The following is a 24,837-nucleotide window of genomic DNA, read 5'->3' on the forward strand; positions in this document are numbered from 1 at the left end:
TCAAGACAGCAGCCCTCAACTTTGGGGTCCCTGTGTCTGGTTGATTTTTTCATTTTCCCAAGGTCAACGCCCATGTGGGGAAGTGCCCTATGCTCTGTGGTTCTGTGTTTTACATGGTTTGGGAAAGAGGATACACTTGTGAAGATTGGCTGTTGGCCATTGACATCCCGCCCATCAGCTTAACAAGGCTCCCTTGACTCCATGGGCTGTCCTGCCTTTCTGGTTTTTAGACTTTTTTCGCCTGGCCCTTTTGCCCCGGGTGGGGGGGGGGCGAGAGATTTCTTTGTAGTGCTGATTTGCTCTCCCAGGTTGCTTGGTTGGCCAAAAAGGGCGTATGCGTTTTTTCCTGAATATATTCAGGAAAAAACGCATACGCCCTTTTTGGCCAACCGCATCATTGTCCACATTCTGGCGCTTTTCATGTGCTATCGGGGCCATTCCGATGTACCCGTTGACATCCGTTTCCTGCAGTTCTGCCTTGCGTTCAGCGCCTCTTCGTAGCCTGACCTCAATATATTTTGGGGCGATAGTTATCGTTTAGAACTCTGCAGGTTTGGGAAGTGCAGGGCCCCTGAGCTCCATTTCCCAAGTCGCTTTTTTGTGAGTGGGACGCAACACGGCTGGATGGCTTCACGCCCTATTGTCGATCCGCGGTGGCAGGCTGAACCGCTGGTGAATTCTTCTTCGTGATGGGAAATGAGAGTGACATGTGCCCGACCAAACACCTCCAGCGAGTCTCTCATTGGTTCCCCCTCTTGCAGTTCATCCTGCGGACAAATTGCAGACGGTACGAAAGAGGCATGGAAAGGCGCCGAGTCTCCAAGTGGGGAGATTGTTAGTAAGGGGGCCTGAATGGAGAACACGAGCACCAGGAGAGGAAAACTGAGGTGAGTTTCAGAAAGCTTTCCCGATCCCACGGTGTAGCATCCGCTGGGTTTCCAATGAGTGCTTTCGCTGTCGGAAGATTGCGTTGAACCTGGAGAGTTGGGAGCCATGGAATGGGGAGCACGCAGGATTCCTTTCAAGGGTCTGCATTTGCTTTCCCAACCTCACCAATCGTCTCAGCCCCAAGAGTGTCCAGCCTTATGTCTTCTGCCGCTGGGGCTGTAGATGTGGTCAATCCTGGTTGCATGCCAGTCCCTGAACGCATTTTGGAAGAATTTCTCTCTGTTTTGCCCTGCTTGTTTCTTCTTTGTGTTGGAAATGTATCCTCAGAATGGGTCTGAGCTGATTTTCCCTGCTGGTTTTAGGCCGCTTTACACACCCTTGATGCACTTACACAGAGATATCAAGACTTAGCTTTTAAGATGCTTACTAGTCGGATAGATACTTGTGCGATGAACAGGGTCTGGTGAGTCCAGTTGATTGAGCAAGGAGTAGGTCGTGTCCATTCCATATTCGGTTTTCGGAAGGGTATCTGTGCTCATTTCAAACTCGAGTTTTATGCGTCACCGCACCTCACCTTTCCCCTGAAGCAGGCATAAGTGTGTTTTCTAAAAGCGTGACTCTGTTCTGTTTGGGGATTCCGTTCATGGGGAGCGATTTTTACATTCCCTCGATAAGTGATATCATAAGTTTCTTTTTTTGTGGGACTTATTTCACTGAGGATGATCGTACCTAAATCCACTCAGGATGCTGCTACCAGCCTCATGACGTGGACTTCATGGCTGAGTGACACTCCATTGGACCTACGTAGCACCACTTGTCCACTTGTCCACTTGTCTTTGTCCACTTGTCCACTCGTCTTTGTCCACTTGGCTCTTTCCTGGGATATGAAACGTGTACCGGAGTGGAGGTTCTTGTCAAGACAGCAGCCCTCAACTTTGGGGTCCCTGTGTCTGGTTGATTTTTTCATTTTCCCAAGGTCAACGCCCATGTGTGGAAGTGCCCTATGCTCTGTGGTTCTGTGTTTTACATGGTTTGGGAAAGAGGATACACTTGTGAAGATTGGCTGTTGGCCATTGACATCCCGCCCATCAGCTTAACAAGGCTCCCTTGACTCCGTGGGCTGTCCTGCCTTTCTGGTTTTTAGACTTTTTTCGCCTGGCCCTTTTGCCCCGGGGGGGGGGCGAGAGATTTCTTTGTAGTGCTGATTTGCTCTCCCAGGTTGCTTGGTTGGCCAAAAAGGGCGTATGCGTTTTTTCCTGAATATATTCAGGAAAAAACGCATACGCCCTTTTTGGCCAACCGCATCATTGTCCACGTTCTGGCGCTTTTCATGTGCTATCGGGGCCATTCCGATGTACCCGTTGACATCCGTTTCCTGCAGTTCTGCCTTGCGTTCAGCGCCTCTTCGTAGCCTGACCTCAATATATTTTGGGGCGATAGTTATCGTTTAGAACTCTGCAGGTTTGGGAAGTGCAGGGCCCCTGAGCTCCATTTCCCAAGTCGCTTTTTTGTGAGTGGGACGCAACACGGCTGGATGGCTTCACGCCCTATTGTCGATCCGCGGTGGCAGGCTGAACCGCTGGTGAATTCTTCTTCGTGATGGGAAATGAGAGTGACATGTGCCCGACCAAACACCTCCAGCGAGTCTCTCATTGGTTCCCCCTCTTGCAGTTCATCCTGCGGACAAATTGCAGACGGTACGAAAGAGGCATGGAAAGGCGCCGAGTCTCCAAGTGGGGAGATTGTTAGTAAGGGGGCCTGAATGGAGAACACGAGCACCAGGAGAGGAAAACTGAGGTGAGTTTCAGAAAGCTTTCCCGATCCCACGGTGTAGCATCCGCTGGGTTTCCAATGAGTGCTTTCGCTGTCGGAAGATTGCGTTGAACCTGGAGAGTTGGGAGCCATGGAATGGGGAGCACGCAGGATTCCTTTCAAGGGTCTGCATTTGCTTTCCCAACCTCACCAATCGTCTCAGCCCCAAGAGTGTCCAGCCTTATGTCTTCTGCCGCTGGGGCTGTAGATGTGGTCAATCCTGGTTGCATGCCAGTCCCTGAACGCATTTTGGAAGAATTTCTCTCTGTTTTGCCCTGCTTGTTTCTTCTTTGTGTTGGAAATGTATCCTCAGAATGGGTCTGAGCTGATTTTCCCTGCTGGTTTTAGGCCGCTTTACACACCCTTGATGCACTTACACAGAGATATCAAGACTTAGCTTTTAAGATGCTTACTAGTCGGATAGATACTTGTGCGATGAACAGGGTCTGGTGAGTCCAGTTGATTGAGCAAGGAGTAGGTCGTGTCCATTCCATATTCGGTTTTCGGAAGGGTATCTGTGCTCATTTCAAACTCGAGTTTTATGCGTCACCGCACCTCACCTTTCCCCTGAAGCAGGCATAAGTGTGTTTTCTAAAAGCGTGACTCTGTTCTGTTTGGGGATTCAGTGCATGGGGAGCGATTTTTACATTCCCTCGATAAGTGATATCATAAGTTTCTTTTTTTGTGGGACTTATTTCACTGAGGATGATCGTACCTAAATCCAATCAGGATGCTGCTACCAGCCTCATGACGTGGATTTCATGGCTGAGTGACACTCCATTGGACCTACGTAGCACCACTTGTCCACTTGTCCACTTGTCTTTGTCCACTTGTCCACTCGTCTTTGTCCACTTGGCTCTTTCCTGGGATATGAAACGTGTACCGGAGTGGAGGTTCTTGTCAAGACAGCAGCCCTCAACTTTGGGGTCCCTGTGTCTGGTTGATTTTTTCATTTTCCCAAGGTCAACGCCCATGTGTGGAAGTGCCCTATGCTCTGTGGTTCTGTGTTTTACATGGTTTGGGAAAGAGGATACACTTGTGAAGATTGGCTGTTGGCCATTGACATCCCGCCCATCAGCTTAACAAGGCTCCCTTGACTCCGTGGGCTGTCCTGCCTTTCTGGTTTTTAGACTTTTTTCGCCTGGCCCTTTTGCCCCGGGGGGGGGGGCGAGAGATTTCTTTGTAGTGCTGATTTGCTCTCCCAGGTTGCTTGGTTGGCCAAAAAGGGCGTATGCGTTTTTTCCTGAATATATTCAGGAAAAAACGCATACGCCCTTTTTGGCCAACCGCATCATTGTCCACGTTCTGGCGCTTTTCATGTGCTATCGGGGCCATTCCGATGTACCCGTTGACATCCGTTTCCTGCAGTTCTGCCTTGCTTTCAGCGCCTCTTCGTAGCCTGACCTCAATATATTTTGGGGCGATAGTTATCGTTTAGAACTCTGCAGGTTTGGGAAGTGCAGGGCCCCTGAGCTCCATTTCCCAAGTCGCTTTTTTGTGAGTGGGACGCAACACGGCTGGATGGCTTCACGCCCTATTGTCGATCCGCGGTGGCAGGCTGAACCGCTGGTGAATTCTTCTTCGTGATGGGAAATGAGAGTGACATGTGCCCGACCAAACACCTCCAGCGAGTCTCTCATTGGTTCCCCCTCTTGCAGTTCATCCTGCGGACAAATTGCAGACGGTACGAAAGAGGCATGGAAAGGCGCCGAGTCTCCAAGTGGGGAGATTGTTAGTAAGGGGGCCTGAATGGAGAACACGAGCACCAGGAGAGGAAAACTGAGGTGAGTTTCAGAAAGCTTTCCCGATCCCACGGTGTAGCATCCGCTGGGTTTCCAATGAGTGCTTTCGCTGTCGGAAGATTGCGTTGAACCTGGAGAGTTGGGAGCCATGGAATGGGGAGCACGCAGGATTCCTTTCAAGGGTCTGCATTTGCTTTCCCAACCTCACCAATCGTCTCAGCCCCAAGAGTGTCCAGCCTTATGTCTTCTGCCGCTGGGGCTGTAGATGTGGTCAATCCTGGTTGCATGCCAGTCCCTGAACGCATTTTGGAAGAATTTCTCTCTGTTTTGCCCTGCTTGTTTCTTCTTTGTGTTGGAAATGTATCCTCAGAATGGGTCTGAGCTGATTTTCCCTGCTGGTTTTAGGCCGCTTTACACACCCTTGATGCACTTACACAGAGATATCAAGACTTAGCTTTTAAGATGCTTACTAGTCGGATAGATACTTGTGCGATGAACAGGGTCTGGTGAGTCCAGTTGATTGAGCAAGGAGTAGGTCGTGTCCATTCCATATTCGGTTTTCGGAAGGGTATCTGTGCTCATTTCAAACTCGAGTTTTATGCGTCACCGCACCTCACCTTTCCCCTGAAGCAGGCATAAGTGTGTTTTCTAAAAGCGTGACTCTGTTCTGTTTGGGGATTCCGTTCATGGGGAGCGATTTTTACATTCCCTCGATAAGTGATATCATAAGTTTCTTTTTTTGTGGGACTTATTTCACTGAGGATGATCGTACCTAAATCCACTCAGGATGCTGCTACCAGCCTCATGACGTGGACTTCATGGCTGAGTGACACTCCATTGGACCTACGTAGCACCACTTGTCCACTTGTCCACTTGTCTTTGTCCACTTGTCCACTCGTCTTTGTCCACTTGGCTCTTTCCTGGGATATGAAACGTGTACCGGAGTGGAGGTTCTTGTCAAGACAGCAGCCCTCAACTTTGGGGTCCCTGTGTCTGGTTGATTTTTTCATTTTCCCAAGGTCAACGCCCATGTGTGGAAGTGCCCTATGCTCTGTGGTTCTGTGTTTTACATGGTTTGGGAAAGAGGATACACTTGTGAAGATTGGCTGTTGGCCATTGACATCCCGCCCATCAGCTTAACAAGGCTCCCTTGACTCCGTGGGCTGTCCTGCCTTTCTGGTTTTTAGACTTTTTTCGCCTGGCCCTTTTGCCCCGGGGGTGGGGGGGGGCGAGAGATTTCTTTGTAGTGCTGATTTGCTCTCCCAGGTTGCTTGGTTGGCCAAAAAGGGCGTATGCGTTTTTTCCTGAATATATTCAGGAAAAAACGCATACGCCCTTTTTGGCCAACCGCATCATTGTCCACGTTCTGGCGCTTTTCATGTGCTATCGGGGCCAATCCGATGTACCCGTTGACATCCGTTTCCTGCAGTTCTGCCTTGCGTTCAGCGCCTCTTCGTAGCCTGCGCTCAATATATTTTGGGGCGATAGTTATCGTTTAGAACTCTGCAGGTTTGGGAAGTGCAGGGCCCCTGAGCTCCATTTCCCAAGTCGCTTTTTTGTGAGTGGGACGCAACACGGCTGGATGGCTTCACGCCCTCTTGTCGATCCGCGGTGGCAGGCTGAACCGCTGGTGAATTCTTCTTCGTGATGGGAAATGAGAGTGACATGTGCCCGACCAAACACCTCCAGCGAGTCTCTCATTGGTTCCCCCTCTTGCAGTTCATCCTGCGGACAAATTGCAGACGGTACGAAAGAGGCATGGAAAGGCGCCGAGTCTCCAAGTGGGGAGATTGTTAGTAAGGGGGCCTGAATGGAGAACACGAGCACCAGGAGAGGAAAACTGAGGTGAGTTTCAGAAAGCTTTCCCGATCCCACGGTGTAGCATCCGCTGGGTTTCCAATGAGTGCTTTCGCTGTCGGAAGATTGCGTTGAACCTGGAGAGTTGGGAGCCATGGAATGGGGAGCACGCAGGATTCCTTTCAAGGGTCTGCATTTGCTTTCCCAACCTCACCAATCGTCTCAGCCCCAAGAGTGTCCAGCCTTATGTCTTCTGCCGCTGGGGCTGTAGATGTGGTCAATCCTGGTTGCATGCCAGTCCCTGAACGCATTTTGGAAGAATTTCTCTCTGTTTTGCCCTGCTTGTTTCTTCTTTGTGTTGGAAATGTATCCTCAGAATGGGTCTGAGCTGATTTTCCCTGCTGGTTTTAGGCCGCTTTACACACCCTTGATGCACTTACACAGAGATATCAAGACTTAGCTTTTAAGATGCTTACTAGTCGGATAGATACTTGTGCGATGAACAGGGTCTGGTGAGTCCAGTTGATTGAGCAAGGAGTAGGTCGTGTCCATTCCATATTCGGTTTTCGGAAGGGTATCTGTGCTCATTTCAAACTCGAGTTTTATGCGTCACCGCACCTCACCTTTCCCCTGAAGCAGGCATAAGTGTGTTTTCTAAAAGCGTGACTCTGTTCTGTTTGGGGATTCAGTGCATGGGGAGCGATTTTTACATTCCCTCGATAAGTGATATCATAAGTTTCTTTTTTTGTGGGACTTATTTCACTGAGGATGATCGTACCTAAATCCACTCAGGATGCTGCTACCAGCCTCATGACGTGGATTTCATGGCTGAGTGACACTCCATTGGACCTACGTAGCACCACTTGTCCACTTGTCCACTTGTCTTTGTCCACTTGTCCACTCGTCTTTGTCCACTTGGCTCTTTCCTGGGATATGAAACGTGTACCGGAGTGGAGGTTCTTGTCAAGACAGCAGCCCTCAACTTTGGGGTCCCTGTGTCTGGTTGATTTTTTCATTTTCCCAAGGTCAACGCCCATGTGTGGAAGTGCCCTATGCTCTGTGGTTCTGTGTTTTACATGGTTTGGGAAAGAGGATACACTTGTGAAGATTGGCTGTTGGCCATTGACATCCCGCCCATCAGCTTAACAAGGCTCCCTTGACTCCGTGGGCTGTCCTGCCTTTCTGGTTTTTAGACTTTTTTCGCCTGGCCCTTTTGCCCCCAGGGGGGGGGCGAGAGATTTCTTTGTAATGCTGATTTGCTCTCCCAGGTTGCTTGGTTGGCCAAAAAGGGCGTATGCGTTTTTTTCCTGAATATATTCAGGAAAAAACGCATACGCCCTTTTTGGCCAACCGCATCATTGTCCACGTTCTGGCGCTTTTCATGTGCTATCGGGGCCATTCCGATGTACCCGTTGACATCCGTTTCCTGAAGTTCTGCCTTGCGTTCAGCGCCTCTTCGTAGCCTGACCTCAATATATTTTGGGGCGATAGTTATCGTTTAGAACTCTGCAGGTTTGGGAAGTGCAGGGCCCCTGAGCTCCATTTCCCAAGTCGCTTTTTTGTGAGTGGGACGCAACACGGCTGGATGGCTTCACGCCCTATTGTCGATCCGCGGTGGCAGGCTGAACCGCTGGTGAATTCTTCTTCGTGATGGGAAATGAGAGTGACATGTGCCCGACCAAACACCTCCAGCGAGTCTCTCATTGGTTCCCCCTCTTGCAGTTCATCCTGCGGACAAATTGCAGACGGTACGAAAGAGGCATGGAAAGGCGCCGAGTCTCCAAGTGGGGAGATTGTTAGTAAGGGGGCCTGAATGGAGAACACGAGCACCAGGAGAGGAAAACTGAGGTGAGTTTCAGAAAGCTTTCCCGATCCCACGGTGTAGCATCCGCTGGGTTTCCAATGAGTGCTTTCGCTGTCGGAAGATTGCGTTGAACCTGGAGAGTTGGGAGCCATGGAATGGGGAGCACGCAGGATTCCTTTCAAGGGTCTGCATTTGCTTTCCCAACCTCACCAATCGTCTCAGCCCCAAGAGTGTCCAGCTTTCTGTCTTCTGCCGCTGGGGCTGTAGATGTGGTCAATCCTGGTTGCATGCCAGTCCCTGAACGCATTTTGGAAGAATTTCTCTCTGTTTTGCCCTGCTTGTTTCTTCTTTGTGTTGGAAATGTATCCTCAGAATGGGTCTGAGCTGATTTTCCCTGCTGGTTTTAGGCCGCTTTACACACCCTTGATGCACTTACACAGAGATATCAAGACTTAGCTTTTAAGATGCTTACTAGTCGGATAGATACTTGTGCGATGAACAGGGTCTGGTGAGTCCAGTTGATTGAGCAAGGAGTAGGTCGTGTCCATTCCATATTCGGTTTTCGGAAGGGTATCTGTGCTCATTTCAAACTCGAGTTTTATGCGTCACCGCACCTCACCTTTCCCCTGAAGCAGGCATAAGTGTGTTTTCTAAAAGCGTGACTCTGTTCTGTTTGGGGATTCCGTTCATGGGGAGCGATTTTTACATTCCCTCGATAAGTGATATCATAAGTTTCTTTTTTTGTGGGACTTATTTCACTGAGGATGATCGTACCTAAATCCACTCAGGATGCTGCTACCAGCCTCATGACGTGGACTTCATGGCTGAGTGACACTCCATTGGACCTACGTAGCACCACTTGTCCACTTGTCCACTTGTCTTTGTCCACTTGTCCACTCGTCTTTGTCCACTTGGCTCTTTCCTGGGATATGAAACGTGTACCGGAGTGGAGGTTCTTGTCAAGACAGCAGCCCTCAACTTTGGGGTCCCTGTGTCTGGTTGATTTTTTCATTTTCCCAAGGTCAACGCCCATGTGTGGAAGTGCCCTATGCTCTGTGGTTCTGTGTTTTACATGGTTTGGGAAAGAGGATACACTTGTGAAGATTGGCTGTTGGCCATTGACATCCCGCCCATCAGCTTAACAAGGCTCCCTTGACTCCGTGGGCTGTCCTGCCTTTCTCGTTTTTAGACTTTTTTCGCCTGGCCCTTTTGCCCCGGGGGGGGGGGGGCGAGAGATTTCTTTGTAGTGCTGATTTGCTCTCCCAGGTTGCTTGGTTGGCCAAAAAGGGCGTATGCGTTTTTTCCTGAATATATTCAGGAAAAAACGCATACGCCCTTTTTGGCCAACCGCATCATTGTCCACGTTCTGGCGCTTTTCATGTGCTATCGGGGCCATTCCGATGTACCCGTTGACATCCGTTTCCTGCAGTTCTGCCTTGCGTTCAGCGCCTCTTCGTAGCCTGACCTCAATATATTTTGGGGCGATAGTTATCGTTTAGAACTCTGCAGGTTTGGGAAGTGCAGGGCCCCTGAGCTCCATTTCCCAAGTCGCTTTTTTTGTGAGTGGGACGCAACACGGCTGGATGGCTTCACGCCCTATTGTCGATCCGCGGTGGCAGGCTGAACCGCTGGTGAATTCTTCTTCGTGATGGGAAATGAGAGTGACATGTGCCCGACCAAACACCTCCAGCGAGTCTCTCATTGGTTCCCCCTCTTGCAGTTCATCCTGCGGACAAATTGCAGACGGTACGAAAGAGGCATGGAAAGGCGCCGAGTCTCCAAGTGGGGAGATTGTTAGTAAGGGGGCCTGAATGGAGAACACGAGCACCAGGAGAGGAAAACTGAGGTGAGTTTCAGAAAGCTTTCCCGATCCCACGGTGTAGCATCCGCTGGGTTTCCAATGAGTGCTTTCGCTGTCGGAAGATTGCGTTGAACCTGGAGAGTTGGGACCCATGGAATGGGGAGCACGCAGGATTCCTTTCAAGGGTCTGCATTTGCTTTCCCAACCTCACCAATCGTCTCAGCCCCAAGAGTGTCCAGCCTTATGTCTTCTGCCGCTGGGGCTGTAGATGTGGTCAATCCTGGTTGCATGCCAGTCCCTGAACGCATTTTGGAAGAATTTCTCTCTGTTTTGCCCTGCTTGTTTCTTCTTTGTGTTGGAAATGTATCCTCAGAATGGGTCTGAGCTGATTTTCCCTGCTGGTTTTAGGCCGCTTTACACACCCTTGATGCACTTACACAGAGATATCAAGACTTAGCTTTTAAGATGCTTACTAGTCGGATAGATACTTGTGCGATGAACAGGGTCTGGTGAGTCCAGTTGATTGAGCAAGGAGTAGGTCGTGTCCATTCCATATTCGGTTTTCGGAAGGGTATCTGTGCTCATTTCAAACTCGAGTTTTATGCGTCACCGCACCTCACCTTTCCCCTGAAGCAGGCATAAGTGTGTTTTCTAAAAGCGTGACTCTGTTCTGTTTGGGGATTCAGTGCATGGGGAGCGATTTTTACATTCCCTCGATAAGTGATATCATAAGTTTCTTTTTTTGTGGGACTTATTTCACTGAGGATGATCGTACCTAAATCCACTCAGGATGCTGCTACCAGCCTCATGACGTGGATTTCATGGCTGAGTGACACTCCATTGGACCTACGTAGCACCACTTGTCCACTTGTCCACTTGTCTTTGTCCACTTGTCCACTCGTCTTTGTCCACTTGGCTCTTTCCTGGGATATGAAACGTGTACCGGAGTGGAGGTTCTTGTCAAGACAGCAGCCCTCAACTTTGGGGTCCCTGTGTCTGGTTGATTTTTTCATTTTCCCAAGGTCAACGCCCATGTGTGGAAGTGCCCTATGCTCTGTGGTTCTGTGTTTTACATGGTTTGGGAAAGAGGATACACTTGTGAAGATTGGCTGTTGGCCATTGACATCCCGCCCATCAGCTTAACAAGGCTCCCTTGACTCCGTGGGCTGTCCTGCCTTTCTGGTTTTTAGACTTTTTTCGCCTGGCCCTTTTGCCCCCAGGGGGGGGGGCGAGAGATTTCTTTGTAATGCTGATTTGCTCTCCCAGGTTGCTTGGTTGGCCAAAAAGGGCGTATGCGTTTTTTCCTGAATATATTCAGGAAAAAACGCATACGCCCTTTTTGGCCAACCGCATCATTGTCCACGTTCTGGCGCTTTTCATGTGCTATCGGGGCCATTCCGATGTACCCGTTGACATCCGTTTCCTGCAGTTCTGCCTTGCGTTCAGCGCCTCTTCGTAGCCTGACCTCAATATATTTTGGGGCGATAGTTATCGTTTAGAACTCTGCAGGTTTGGGAAGTGCAGGGCCCCTGAGCTCCATTTCCCAAGTCGCTTTTTTGTGAGTGGGACGCAACACGGCTGGATGGCTTCACGCCCTATTGTCGATCCGCGGTGGCAGGCTGAACCGCTGGTGAATTCTTCTTCGTGATGGGAAATGAGAGTGACATGTGCCCGACCAAACACCTCCAGCGAGTCTCTCATTGGTTCCCCCTCTTGCAGTTCATCCTGCGGACAAATTGCAGACGGTACGAAAGAGGCATGGAAAGGCGCCGAGTCTCCAAGTGGGGAGATTGTTAGTAAGGGGGCCTGAATGGAGAACACGAGCACCAGGAGAGGAAAACTGAGGTGAGTTTCAGAAAGCTTTCCCGATCCCACGGTGTAGCATCCGCTGGGTTTCCAATGAGTGCTTTCGCTGTCGGAAGATTGCGTTGAACCTGGAGAGTTGGGAGCCATGGAATGGGGAGCACGCAGGATTCCTTTCAAGGGTCTGCATTTGCTTTCCCAACCTCACCAATCGTCTCAGCCCCAAGAGTGTCCAGCCTTATGTCTTCTGCCGCTGGGGCTGTAGATGTGGTCAATCCTGGTTGCATGCCAGTCCCTGAACGCATTTTGGAAGAATTTCTCTCTGTTTTGCCCTGCTTGTTTCTTCTTTGTGTTGGAAATGTATCCTCAGAATGGGTCTGAGCTGATTTTCCCTGCTGGTTTTAGGCCGCTTTACACACCCTTGATGCACTTACACAGAGATATCAAGACTTAGCTTTTAAGATGCTTACTAGTCGGATAGATACTTGTGCGATGAACAGGGTCTGGTGAGTCCAGTTGATTGAGCAAGGAGTAGGTCGTGTCCATTCCATATTCGGTTTTCGGAAGGGTATCTGTGCTCATTTCAAACTCGAGTTTTATGCGTCACCGCACCTCACCTTTCCCCTGAAGCAGGCATAAGTGTGTTTTCTAAAAGCGTGACTCTGTTCTGTTTGGGGATTCCGTTCATGGGGAGCGATTTTTACATTCCCTCGATAAGTGATATCATAAGTTTCTTTTTTTGTGGGACTTATTTCACTGAGGATGATCGTACCTAAATCCACTCAGGATGCTGCTACCAGCCTCATGACGTGGACTTCATGGCTGAGTGACACTCCATTGGACCTACGTAGCACCACTTGTCCACTTGTCTTTGTCCACTTGTCCACTCGTCTTTGTCCACTTGGCTCTTTCCTGGGATATGAAACGTGTACCGGAGTGGAGGTTCTTGTCAAGACAGCAGCCCTCAACTTTGGGGTCCCTGTGTCTGGTTGATTTTTTCATTTTCCCAAGGTCAACGCCCATGTGTGGAAGTGCCCTATGCTCTGTGGTTCTGTGTTTTACATGGTTTGGGAAAGAGGATACACTTGTGAAGATTGGCTGTTGGCCATTGACATCCCGCCCATCAGCTTAACAAGGCTCCCTTGACTCCGTGGGCTGTCCTGCCTTTCTGGTTTTTAGACTTTTTTCGCCTGGCCCTTTTGCCCCGGGGGGGGGGGGCGAGAGATTTCTTTGTAGTGCTGATTTGCTCTCCCAGGTTGCTTGGTTGGCCAAAAAGGGCGTATGCGTTTTTTCCTGAATATATTCAGGAAAAAACGCATACGCCCTTTTTGGCCAACCGCATCATTGTCCACGTTCTGGCGCTTTTCATGTGCTATCGGGGCCATTCCGATGTACCCGTTGACATCCGTTTCCTGCAGTTCTGCCTTGCGTTCAGCGCCTCTTCGTAGCCTGACCTCAATATATTTTGGGGCGATAGTTATCGTTTAGAACTCTGCAGGTTTGGGAAGTGCAGGGCCCCTGAGCTCCATTTCCCAAGTCGCTTTTTTGTGAGTGGGACGCAACACGGCTGGATGGCTTCACGCCCTATTGTCGATCCGCGGTGGCAGGCTGAACCGCTGGTGAATTCTTCTTCATGATGGGAAATGAGAGTGACATGTGCCCGACCAAACACCTCCAGCGAGTCTCTCATTGGTTCCCCCTCTTGCAGTTCATCCTGCGGACAAATTGCAGACGGTACGAAAGAGGCATGGAAAGGCGCCGAGTCTCCAAGTGGGGAGATTGTTAGTAAGGGGGCCTGAATGGAGAACACGAGCACCAGGAGAGGAAAACTGAGGTGAGTTTCAGAAAGCTTTCCCGATCCCACGGTGTAGCATCCGCTGGGTTTCCAATGAGTGCTTTCGCTGTCGGAAGATTGCGTTGAACCTGGAGAGTTGGGAGCCATGGAATGGGGAGCACGCAGGATTCCTTTCAAGGGTCTGCATTGGCTTTCCCAACCTCACCAATCGTCTCAGCCCCAAGAGTGTCCAGCCTTCTGTCTTCTGCCGCTGGGGCTGTAGATGTGGTCAATCCTGGTTGCATGCCAGTCCCTGAACGCATTTTGGAAGAATTTCTCTCTGTTTTGCCCTGCTTGTTTCTTCTTTGTGTTGGAAATGTATCCTCAGAATGGGTCTGAGCTGATTTTCCCTGCTGGTTTTAGGCCGCTTTACACACCCTTGATGCACTTACACAGAGATATCAAGACTTAGCTTTTAAGATGCTTACTAGTCGGATAGATACTTGTGCGATGAACAGGGTCTGGTGAGTCCAGTTGATTGAGCAAGGAGTAGGTCGTGTCCATTCCATATTCGGTTTTCGGAAGGGTATCTGTGCTCATTTCAAACTCGAGTTTTATGCGTCACCGCACCTCACCTTTCCCCTGAAGCAGGCATAAGTGTGTTTTCTAAAAGCGTGACTCTGTTCTGTTTGGGGATTCAGTGCATGGGGAGCGATTTTTACATTCCCTCGATAAGTGATATCATAAGTTTCTTTTTTTGTGGGACTTATTTCACTGAGGATGATCGTACCTAAATCCACTCAGGATGCTGCTACCAGCCTCATGACGTGGATTTCATGGCTGAGTGACACTCCATTGGACCTACGTAGCACCACTTGTCCACTTGTCCACTTGTCTTTGTCCACTTGTCCACTCGTCTTTGTCCACTTGGCTCTTTCCTGGGATATGAAACGTGTACCGGAGTGGAGGTTCTTGTCAAGACAGCAGCCCTCAACTTTGGGGTCCCTGTGTCTGGTTGATTTTTTCATTTTCCCAAGGTCAACGCCCATGTGTGGAAGTGCCCTATGCTCTGTGGTTCTGTGTTTTACATGGTTTGGGAAAGAGGATACACTTGTGAAGATTGGCTGTTGGCCATTGACATCCCGCCCATCAGCTTAACAAGGCTCCCTTGACTCCGTGGGCTGTCCTGCCTTTCTGGTTTTTAGACTTTTTTCGCCTGGCCCTTTTGCCCCCAGGGGGGGGGGCGAGAGATTTCTTTGTAATGCTGATTTGCTCTCCCAGGTTGCTTGGTTGGCCAAAAAGGGCGTATGCGTTTTTTCCTGAATATATTCAGGAAAAAACGCATACGCCCTTTTTGGCCAACCGCATCATTGTCCACGTTCTGGCGCTTTTCATGTGCTATCGGGGCCATTCCGATGTACCCGTTGACATCCGTTTCCTGCAGTTCTGCCTTGCGTTCAGCGCCTCTTCGTAGCCTGCGCTCAATATATTTTGGGGCGATAGTTATCGTTTAGAACTCTGCAGGTTTGGGAAGTGCAGGGCCCCTGAGCTCCATTTCCCAAGTCGCTTTTTTGTGAGTGGGACGCAACACGGCTGGATGGCTTCACGCCCTATTGTCGATCCGCGGTGGCAGGCTGAACCGCTGGTGAATTCTTCTTCGTGATGGGAAATGAGAGTGACATGTGCCCGACCAAACACCTCCAGCGAGTCTCTCATTGGTTCCCCCTCTTGCAGTTCATCCTGCGGACAAATTGCAGACGGTACGAAAGAGGCATGGAAAGGCGCCGAGTCTCCAAGTGGGGAGATTGTTAGTAAGGGGGCCTGAATGGAGAACACGAGCACCAGGAGAGGAAAACTGAGGTGAGTTTCAGAAAGCTTTCCCGATCCCACGGTGTAGCATCCGCTGGGTTTCCAATGAGTGCTTTCGCTGTCGGAAGATTGCGTTGAACCTGGAGAGTTGGGAGCCATGGAATGGGGAGCACGCAGGATTCCTTTCAAGGGTCTGCATTTGCTTTCCCAACCTCACCAATCGTCTCAGCCCCAAGAGTGTCCAGCCTTCTGTCTTCTGCCGCTGGGGCTGTAGATGTGGTCAATCCTGGTTGCATGCCAGTCCCTGAACGCATTTTGGAAGAATTTCTCTCTGTTTTGCCCTGCTTGTTTCTTCTTTGTGTTGGAAATGTATCCTCAGAATGGGTCTGAGCTGATTTTCCCTGCTGGTTTTAGGCCGCTTTACACACCCTTGATGCACTTACACAGAGATATCAAGACTTAGCTTTTAAGATGCTTACTAGTCGGATAGATACTTGTGCGATGAACAGGGTCTGGTGAGTCCAGTTGATTGAGCAAGGAGTAGGTCGTGTCCATTCCATATTCGGTTTTCGGAAGGGTATCTGTGCTCATTTCAAACTCGAGTTTTATGCGTCACCGCACCTCACCTTTCCCCTGAAGCAGGCATAAGTGTGTTTTCTAAAAGCGTGACTCTGTTCTGTTTGGGGATTCCGTTCATGGGGAGCGATTTTTACATTCCCTCGATAAGTGATATCATAAGTTTCTTTTTTTGTGGGACTTATTTCACTGAGGATGATCGTACCTAAATCCACTCAGGATGCTGCTACCAGCCTCATGACGTGGACTTCATGGCTGAGTGACACTCCATTGGACCTACGTAGCACCACTTGTCCACTTGTCCACTTGTCTTTGTCCACTTGTCCACTCGTCTTTGTCCACTTGGCTCTTTCCTGGGATATGAAACGTGTACCGGAGTGGAGGTTCTTGTCAAGACAGCAGCCCTCAACTTTGGGGTCCCTGTGTCTGGTTGATTTTTTCATTTTCCCAAGGTCAACGCCCATGTGTGGAAGTGCCCTATGCTCTGTGGTTCTGTGTTTTACATGGTTTGGGAAAGAGGATACACTTGTGAAGATTGGCTGTTGGCCATTGACATCCCGCCCATCAGCTTAACAAGGCTCCCTTGACTCCGTGGGCTGTCCTGCCTTTCTGGTTTTTAGACTTTTTTCGCCTGGCCCTTTTGCCCCGGGGGGGGGGGGGGGGGCGAGAGATTTCTTTGTAGTGCTGATTTGCTCTCCCAGGTTGCTTGGTTGGCCAAAAAGGGCGTATGCGTTTTTTCCTGAATATATTCAGGAAAAAACGCATACGCCCTTTTTGGCCAACCGCATCATTGTCCACGTTCTGGCGCTTTTCATGTGCTATCGGGGCCATTCCGATGTACCCGTTGACATCCGTTTCCTGCAGTTCTGCCTTGCGTTCAGCGCCTCTTCGTAGCCTGACCTCAATATATTTTGGGGCGATAGTTATCGTTTAGAACTCTGCAGGTTTGGGAAGTGCAGGGCCCCTGAGCTCCATTTCCCAAGTCGCTTTTTTGTGAGTGGGACGCAACACGGCTGGATGGCTTCACGCCCTATTGTCGATCCGCGGTGGCAGGCTGAACCGCTGGTGAATTCTTCTTCGTGATGGGAAATGAGAGTGACATGTGCCCGACCAAACACCTCCAGCGAGTCTCTCATTGGTTCCCCCTCTTGCAGTTCATCCTGCGGACAAATTGCAGACGGTACGAAAGAGGCATGGAAAGGCGCCGAGTCTCCAAGTGGGGAGATTGTTAGTAAGGGGGCCTGAATGGAGAACACGAGCACCAGGAGAGGAAAACTGAGGTGAGTTTCAGAAAGCTTTCCCGATCCCACGGTGTAGCATCCGCTGGGTTTCCAATGAGTGCTTTCGCTGTCGGAAGATTGCGTTGAACCTGGAGAGTTGGGAGCCATGGAATGGGGAGCACGCAGGATTCCTTTCAAGGGTCTGCATTTGCTTTCCCAACCTCACCAATCGTCTCAGCCCCAAGAGTGTCCAGCCTTATGTCTTCTGCCGCTGGGGCTGTAGATGTGGTCAATCCTGGTTGCATGCCAGTCCCTGAACGCATTTTGGAAGAATTTCTCTCTGTTTTGCCCTGCTTGTTTCTTCTTTGTGTTGGAAATGTATCCTCAGAATGGGTCTGAGCTGATTTTCCCTGCTGGTTTTAGGCCGCTTTACACACCCTTGATGCACTTACACAGAGATATCAAGACTTAGCTTTTAAGATGCTTACTAGTCGGATAGATACTTGTGCGATGAACAGGGTCTGGTGAGTCCAGTTGATTGAGCAAGGAGTAGGTCGTGTCCATTCCATATTCGGTTTTCGGAAGGGTATCTGTGCTCATTTCAAACTCGAGTTTTATGCGTCACCGCACCTCACCTTTCCCCTGAAGCAGGCATAAGTGTGTTTTCTAAAAGCGTGACTCTGTTCTGTTTGGGGATTCAGTGCATGGGGAGCGATTTTTACATTCCCTCGATAAGTGATATCATAAGTTTCTTTTTTTGTGGGACTTATTTCACTGAGGATGATCGTACCTAAATCCACTCAGGATGCTGCTACCAGCCTCATGACGTGGATTTCATGGCTGAGTGACACTCCATTGGACCTACGTAGCACCACTTGTCCACTTGTCCACTTGTCTTTGTCCACTTGTCCACTCGTCTTTGTCCACTTGGCTCTTTCCTGGGATATGAAACGTGTACCGGAGTGGAGGTTCTTGTCAAGACAGCAGCCCTCAACTTTGGGGTCCCTGTGTCTGGTTGATTTTTTCATTTTCCCAAGGTCAACGCCCATGTGTGGAAGTGCCCTATGCTCTGTGGTTCTGTGTTTTACATGGTTTGGGAAAGAGGATACACTTGTGAAGATTGGCTGTTGGCCATTGACATCCCGCCCATCAGCTTAACAAGGCTCCCTTGACTCCGTGGGCTGTCCTGCCTTTCTGGTTTTTAGACTTTTTTCGCCTGGCCCTTTTGCCCCCGGGGGGGGGGGCGAGAGATTTCTTTGTAATGCTGATTTGCTCTCCCAGGTTGCTTGGTTGGCCAAAAAGGGCGTATGCGTTTTTTCCTGAATATATTCAGGAAAAAACGCATACGCCCTTTTTGGCCAACCGCATCATTGTCCACGTTCTGGCGCTTTTCATGTGCTATCGGGGCCATTCCGATGTACCCGTTGACATCCGTTTCCTGCAGTTCTGCCTTGCGTTCAGCGCCTCTTCGTAGCCTGACCTCAATATATTTTGGGGCGATAGTTATCGTTTAGAACTCTGCAGGTTTGGGAAGTGCAGGGCCCCTGAGCTCCATTTCCCAAGTCGCTTTTTTGTGAGTGGGACGCAACACGGCTGGATGGCTTCACGCCCTATTGTCGATCCGCGGTGGCAGGCTGAACCGCTGGTGAATTCTTCTTCGTGATGGGAAATGAGAGTGACATGTGCCCGACCAAACACCTCCAGCGAGTCTCTCATTGGTTCCCCCTCTTGCAGTTCATCCTGCGGACAAATTGCAGACGGTACGAAAGAGGCATGGAAAGGCGCCGAGTCTCCAAGTGGGGAGATTGTTAGTAAGGGGGCCTGAATGGAGAACACGAGCACCAGGAGAGGAAAACTGAGGTGAGTTTCAGAAAGCTTTCCCGATCCCACGGTGTAGCATCCGCTGGGTTTCCAATGAGTGCTTTCGCTGTCGGAAGATTGCGTTGAACCTGGAGAGTTGGGAGCCATGGAATGGGGAGCACGCAGGATTCCTTTCAAGGGTCTGCATTTGCTTTCCCAACCTCACCAATCGTCTCAGCCCCAAGAGTGTCCAGCCTTATGTCTTCTGCCGCTGGGGCTGTAGATGTGGTCAATCCTGGTTGCATGCCAGTCCCTGAACGCATTTTGGAAGAATTTCTCTCTGTTTTGCCCTGCTTGTTTCTTCTTTGTGTTGGAAATGTATCCTCAGAATGGGTCTGAGCTGATTTTCCCTGCTGGTTTTAGGCCGCTTTACACACCCTTGATGCACTTACACAGAGATATCAAGACTTAGCTTTTAAGATGCTTACTAGTCGGATAGATACTTGTGCGATGAACAGGGTCTGGTGAGTCCAGTTGATTGAGCAAGGAGTAGGTCGTGTCCATTCCATATTCGGTTTTCGGAAGGGTATCTGTGCTCATTTCAAACTCGAGTTTTATGCGTCACCGCACCTCACCTTTCCCCTGAAGCAGGCATAAGTGTGTTTTCTAAAAGCGTGACTCTGTTCTGTTTGGGGATTCCGTTCATGGGGAGCGATTTTTACATTCCCTCGATAAGTGATATCATAAGTTTCTTTTTTTGTGGGACTTATTTCACTGAGGATGATCGTACCTAAATCCACTCAGGATGCTGCTACCAGCCTCATGACGTGGACTTCATGGCTGAGTGACACTCCATTGGACCTACGTAGCACCACTTGTCCACTTGTCCACTTGTCTTTGTCCACTTGTCCACTCGTCTTTGTCCACTTGGCTCTTTCCTGGGATATGAAACGTGTACCGGAGTGGAGGTTCTTGTCAAGACAGCAGCCCTCAACTTTGGGGTCCCTGTGTCTGGTTGATTTTTTCATTTTCCCAAGGTCAACGCCCATGTGTGGAAGTGCCCTATGCTCTGTGGTTCTGTGTTTTACATGGTTTGGGAAAGAGGATACACTTGTGAAGATTGGCTGTTGGCCATTGACATCCCGCCCATCAGCTTAACAAGGCTCCCTTGACTCCGTGGGCTGTCCTGCCTTTCTGGTTTTCAGACTTTTTTCGCCTGGCCCTTTTGCCCCGGGGGGGGGGGTGCGAGAGATTTCTTTGTAGTGCTGATTTGCTCTCCCAGGTTGCTTGGTTGGCCAAAAAGGGCGTATGCGTTTTTTCCTGAATATATTCAGGAAAAAACGCATACGCCCTTTTTGGCCAACCGCATCATTGTCCACGTTCTGGCGCTTTTCATGTGCTATCGGGGCCATTCCGATGTACCCGTTGACATCCGTTTCCTGCAGTTCTGCCTTGCGTTCAGCGCCTCTTCGTAGCCTGACCTCAATATATTTTGGGGCGATAGTTATCGTTTAGAACTCTGCAGGTTTGGGAAGTGCAGGGCCCCTGAGCTCCATTTCCCAAGTCGCTTTTTTGTGAGTGGGACGCAACACGGCTGGATGGCTTCACGCCCTATTGTCGATCCGCGGTGGCAGGCTGAACCGCTGGTGAATTCTTCTTCGTGATGGGAAATGAGAGTGACATGTGCCCGACCAAACACCTCCAGCGAGTCTCTCATTGGTTCCCCCTCTTGCAGTTCATCCTGCGGACAAATTGCAGACGGTACGAAAGAGGCATGGAAAGGCGCCGAGTCTCCAAGTGGGGAGATTGTTAGTAAGGGGGCCTGAATGGAGAACACGAGCACCAGGAGAGGAAAACTGAGGTGAGTTTCAGAAAGCTTTCCCGATCCCACGGTGTAGCATCCGCTGGGTTTCCAATGAGTGCTTTCGCTGTCGGAAGATTGCGTTGAACCTGGAGAGTTGGGAGCCATGGAATGGGGAGCACGCAGGATTCCTTTCAAGGGTCTGCATTTGCTTTCCCAACCTCACCAATCGTCTCAGCCCCAAGAGTGTCCAGCCTTCTGTCTTCTGCCGCTGGGGCTGTAGATGTGGTCAATCCTGGTTGCATGCCAGTCCCTGAACGCATTTTGGAAGAATTTCTCTCTGTTTTGCCCTGCTTGTTTCTTCTTTGTGTTGGAAATGTATCCTCAGAATGGGTCTGAGCTGATTTTCCCTGCTGGTTTTAGGCCGCTTTACACACCCTTGATGCACTTACACAGAGATATCAAGACTTAGCTTTTAAGATGCTTACTAGTCGGATAGATACTTGTGCGATGAACAGGGTCTGGTGAGTCCAGTTGATTGAGCAATGAGTAGGTCGTGTCCATTCCATATTCGGTTTTCGGAAGGGTATCTGTGCTCATTTCAAACTCGAGTTTTATGCGTCACCGCACCTCACCTTTCCCCTGAAGCAGGCATAAGTGTGTTTTCTAAAAGCGTGACTCTGTTCTGTTTGGGGATTCAGTGCATGGGGAGCGATTTTTACATTCCCTCGATAAGTGATATCATAAGTTTCTTTTTTTGTGGGACTTATTTCACTAAGGATGATCGTACCTAAATCCACTCAGGATGCTGCTACCAGCCTCATGACGTGGATTTCATGGCTGAGTGACACTCCATTGGACCTACGTAGCACCACTTGTCCACTTGTCCACTTGTCTTTGTCCACTTGTCCACTCGTCTTTGTCCACTTGGCTCTTTCCTGGGATATGAAACGTGTACCGGAGTGGAGGTTCTTGTCAAGACAGCAGCCCTCAACTTTGGGGTCCCTGTGTCTGGTTGATTTTTTCATTTTCCCAAGGTCAACGCCCATGTGTGGAAGTGCCCTATGCTCTGTGGTTCTGTGTTTTACATGGTTTGGGAAAGAGGATACACTTGTGAAGATTGGCTGTTGGCCATTGACATCCCGCCCATCAGCTTAACAAGGCTCCCTTGACTCCGTGGGCTGTCCTGCCTTTCTGGTTTTTAGACTTTTTTCGCCTGGCCCTTTTGCCCCCAGGGGGGGGGGCGAGAGATTTCTTTGTAATGCTGATTTGCTCTCCTAGGTTGCTTGGTTGGCCAAAAAGGGCGTATGCGTTTTTTCCTGAATATATTCAGGAAAAAACGCATACGCCCTTTTTGGCCAACCGCATCATTGTCCACGTTCTGGCGCTTTTCATGTGCTATCGGGGCCATTCCGATGTACCCGTTGACATCCGTTTCCTGCAGTTCTGCCTTGCGTTCAGCGCCTCTTCGTAGCCTGACCTCAATATATTTTGGGGCGATAGTTATCGTTTAGAACTCTGCAGGTTTGGGAAGTGCAGGGCCCCTGAGCTCCATTTCCCAAGTCGCTTTTTTGTGAGTGGGACGCAACACGGCTGGATGGCTTCACGCCCTATTGTCGATCCGCGGTGGCAGGCTGAACCGCTGGTGAATTCTTCTTCGTGATGGGAAATGAGAGTGACATGTGCCCGACCAAACACCTCCAGCGAGTCTCTCATTGGTTCCCCCTCTTGCAGTTCATCCTGCGGACAAATTGCAGACGGTACGAAAGAGGCATGGAAAGGCGCCGAGTCTCCAAGTGGGGAGATTGTTAGTAAGGGGGCCTGAATGGAGAACACGAGCACCAGGAGAGGAAAACTGAGGTGAGTTTCAGAAAGCTTTCCCGATCCCACGGTGTAGCATCCGCTGGGTTTCCAATGAGTGCTTTCGCTGTCGGAAGATTGCGTTGAACCTGGAGAGTTGGGAGCCATGGAATGGGGAGCACGCAGGATTCCTTTCAAGGGTCTGCATTTGCTTTCCCAACCTCACCAATCGTCTCAGCCCCAAGAGTGTCCAGCCTTATGTCTTCTGCCGCTGGGGCTGTAGATGTGGTCAATCCTGGTTGCATGCCAGTCCCTGAACGCATTTTGGAAGAATTTCTCTCTGTTTTGCCCTGCTTGTTTCTTCTTTGTGTTGGAAATGTATCCTCAGAATGGGTCTGAGCTGATTTTCCCTGCTGGTTTTAGGCCGCTTTACACACCCTTGATGCACTTACACAGAGATATCAAGACTTAGCTTTTAAGATGCTTACTAGTCGGATAGATACTTGTGCGATGAACAGGGTCTGGTGAGTCCAGTTGATTGAGCAAGGAGTAGGTCGTGTCCATTCCATATTCGGTTTTCGGAAGGGTATCTGTGCTCATTTCAAACTCGAGTTTTATGCGTCACCGCACCTCACCTTTCCCCTGAAGCAGGCATAAGTGTGTTTTCTAAAAGCGTGACTCTGTTCTGTTTGGGGATTCCGTTCATGGGGAGCGATTTTTACATTCCCTCGATAAGTGATATCATAAGTTTCTTTTTTTGTGGGACTTATTTCACTGAGGATGATCGTACCTAAATCCACTCAGGATGCTGCTACCAGCCTCATGACGTGGACTTCATGGCTGAGTGACACTCCATTGGACCTACGTAGCACCACTTGTCCACTTGTCCACTTGTCTTTGTCCACTTGTCCACTCGTCTTTGTCCACTTGGCTCTTTCCTGGGATATGAAACGTGTACCGGAGTGGAGGTTCTTGTCAAGACAGCAGCCCTCAACTTTGGGGTCCCTGTGTCTGGTTGATTTTTTCATTTTCCCAAGGTCAACGCCCATGTGTGGAAGTGCCCTATGCTCTGTGGTTCTGTGTTTTACATGGTTTGGGAAAGAGGATACACTTGTGAAGATTGGCTGTTGGCCATTGACATCCCGCCCATCAGCTTAACAAGGCTCCCTTGACTCCGTGGGCTGTCCTGCCTTTCTGGTTTTTAGACTTTTTTCGCCTGGCCCTTTTGCCCCGGGGGGGGGGGGCGAGAGATTTCTTTGTAGTGCTGATTTGCTCTCCCAGGTTGCTTGGTTGGCCAAAAAGGGCGTATGCGTTTTTTCCTGAATATATTCAGGAAAAAACGCATACGCCCTTTTTGGCCAACCGCATCATTGTCCACGTTCTGGCGCTTTTCATGTGCTATCGGGGCCATTCCGATGTACCCGTTGACATCCGTTTCCTGCAGTTCTGCCTTGCGTTCAGCGCCTCTTCGTAGCCTGCGCTCAATATATTTTGGGGCGATAGTTATCGTTTAGAACTCTGCAGGTTTGGGAAGTGCAGGGCCCCTGAGCTCCATTTCCCAAGTCGCTTTTTTGTGAGTGGGACGCAACACGGCTGGATGGCTTCACGCCCTATTGTCGATCCGCGGTGGCAGGCTGAACCGCTGGTGAATTCTTCTTCGTGATGGGAAATGAGAGTGACATGTGCCCGACCAAACACCTCCAGCGAGTCTCTCATTGGTTCCCCCTCTTGCAGTTCATCCTGCGGACAAATTGCAGACGGTACGAAAGAGGCATGGAAAGGCGCCGAGTCTCCAAGTGGGGAGATTGTTAGTAAGGGGGCCTGAATGGAGAACACGAGCACCAGGAGAGGAAAACTGAGGTGAGTTTCAGAAAGCTTTCCCGATCCCACGGTGTAGCATCCGCTGGGTTTCCAATGAGTGCTTTCGCTGTCGGAAGATTGCGTTGAACCTGGAGAGTTGGGAGCCATGGAATGGGGAGCACGCAGGATTCCTTTCAAGGGTCTGCATTTGCTTTCCCAACCTCACCAATCGTCTCAGCCCCAAGAGTGTCCAGCCTTCTGTCTTCTGCCGCTGGGGCTGTAGATGTGGTCAATCCTGGTTGCATGCCAGTCCCTGAACGCATTTTGGAAGAATTTCTCTCTGTTTTGCCCTGCTTGTTTCTTCTTTGTGTTGGAAATGTATCCTCAGAATGGGTCTGAGCTGATTTTCCCTGCTGGTTTTAGGCCGCTTTACACACCCTTGATGCACTTACACAGAGATATCAAGACTTAGCTTTTAAGATGCTTACTAGTCGGATAGATACTTGTGCGATGAACAGGGTCTGGTGAGTCCAGTTGATTGAGCAAGGAGTAGGTCGTGTCCATTCCATATTCGGTTTTCGGAAGGGTATCTGTGCTCATTTCAAACTCG

This window comes from Kogia breviceps, unplaced genomic scaffold (genome assembly GCF_026419965.1).
Source record: "Kogia breviceps isolate mKogBre1 unplaced genomic scaffold, mKogBre1 haplotype 1 scaffold_57, whole genome shotgun sequence".
Classification (NCBI taxonomy): domain Eukaryota; kingdom Metazoa; phylum Chordata; class Mammalia; order Artiodactyla; family Physeteridae; genus Kogia; species Kogia breviceps.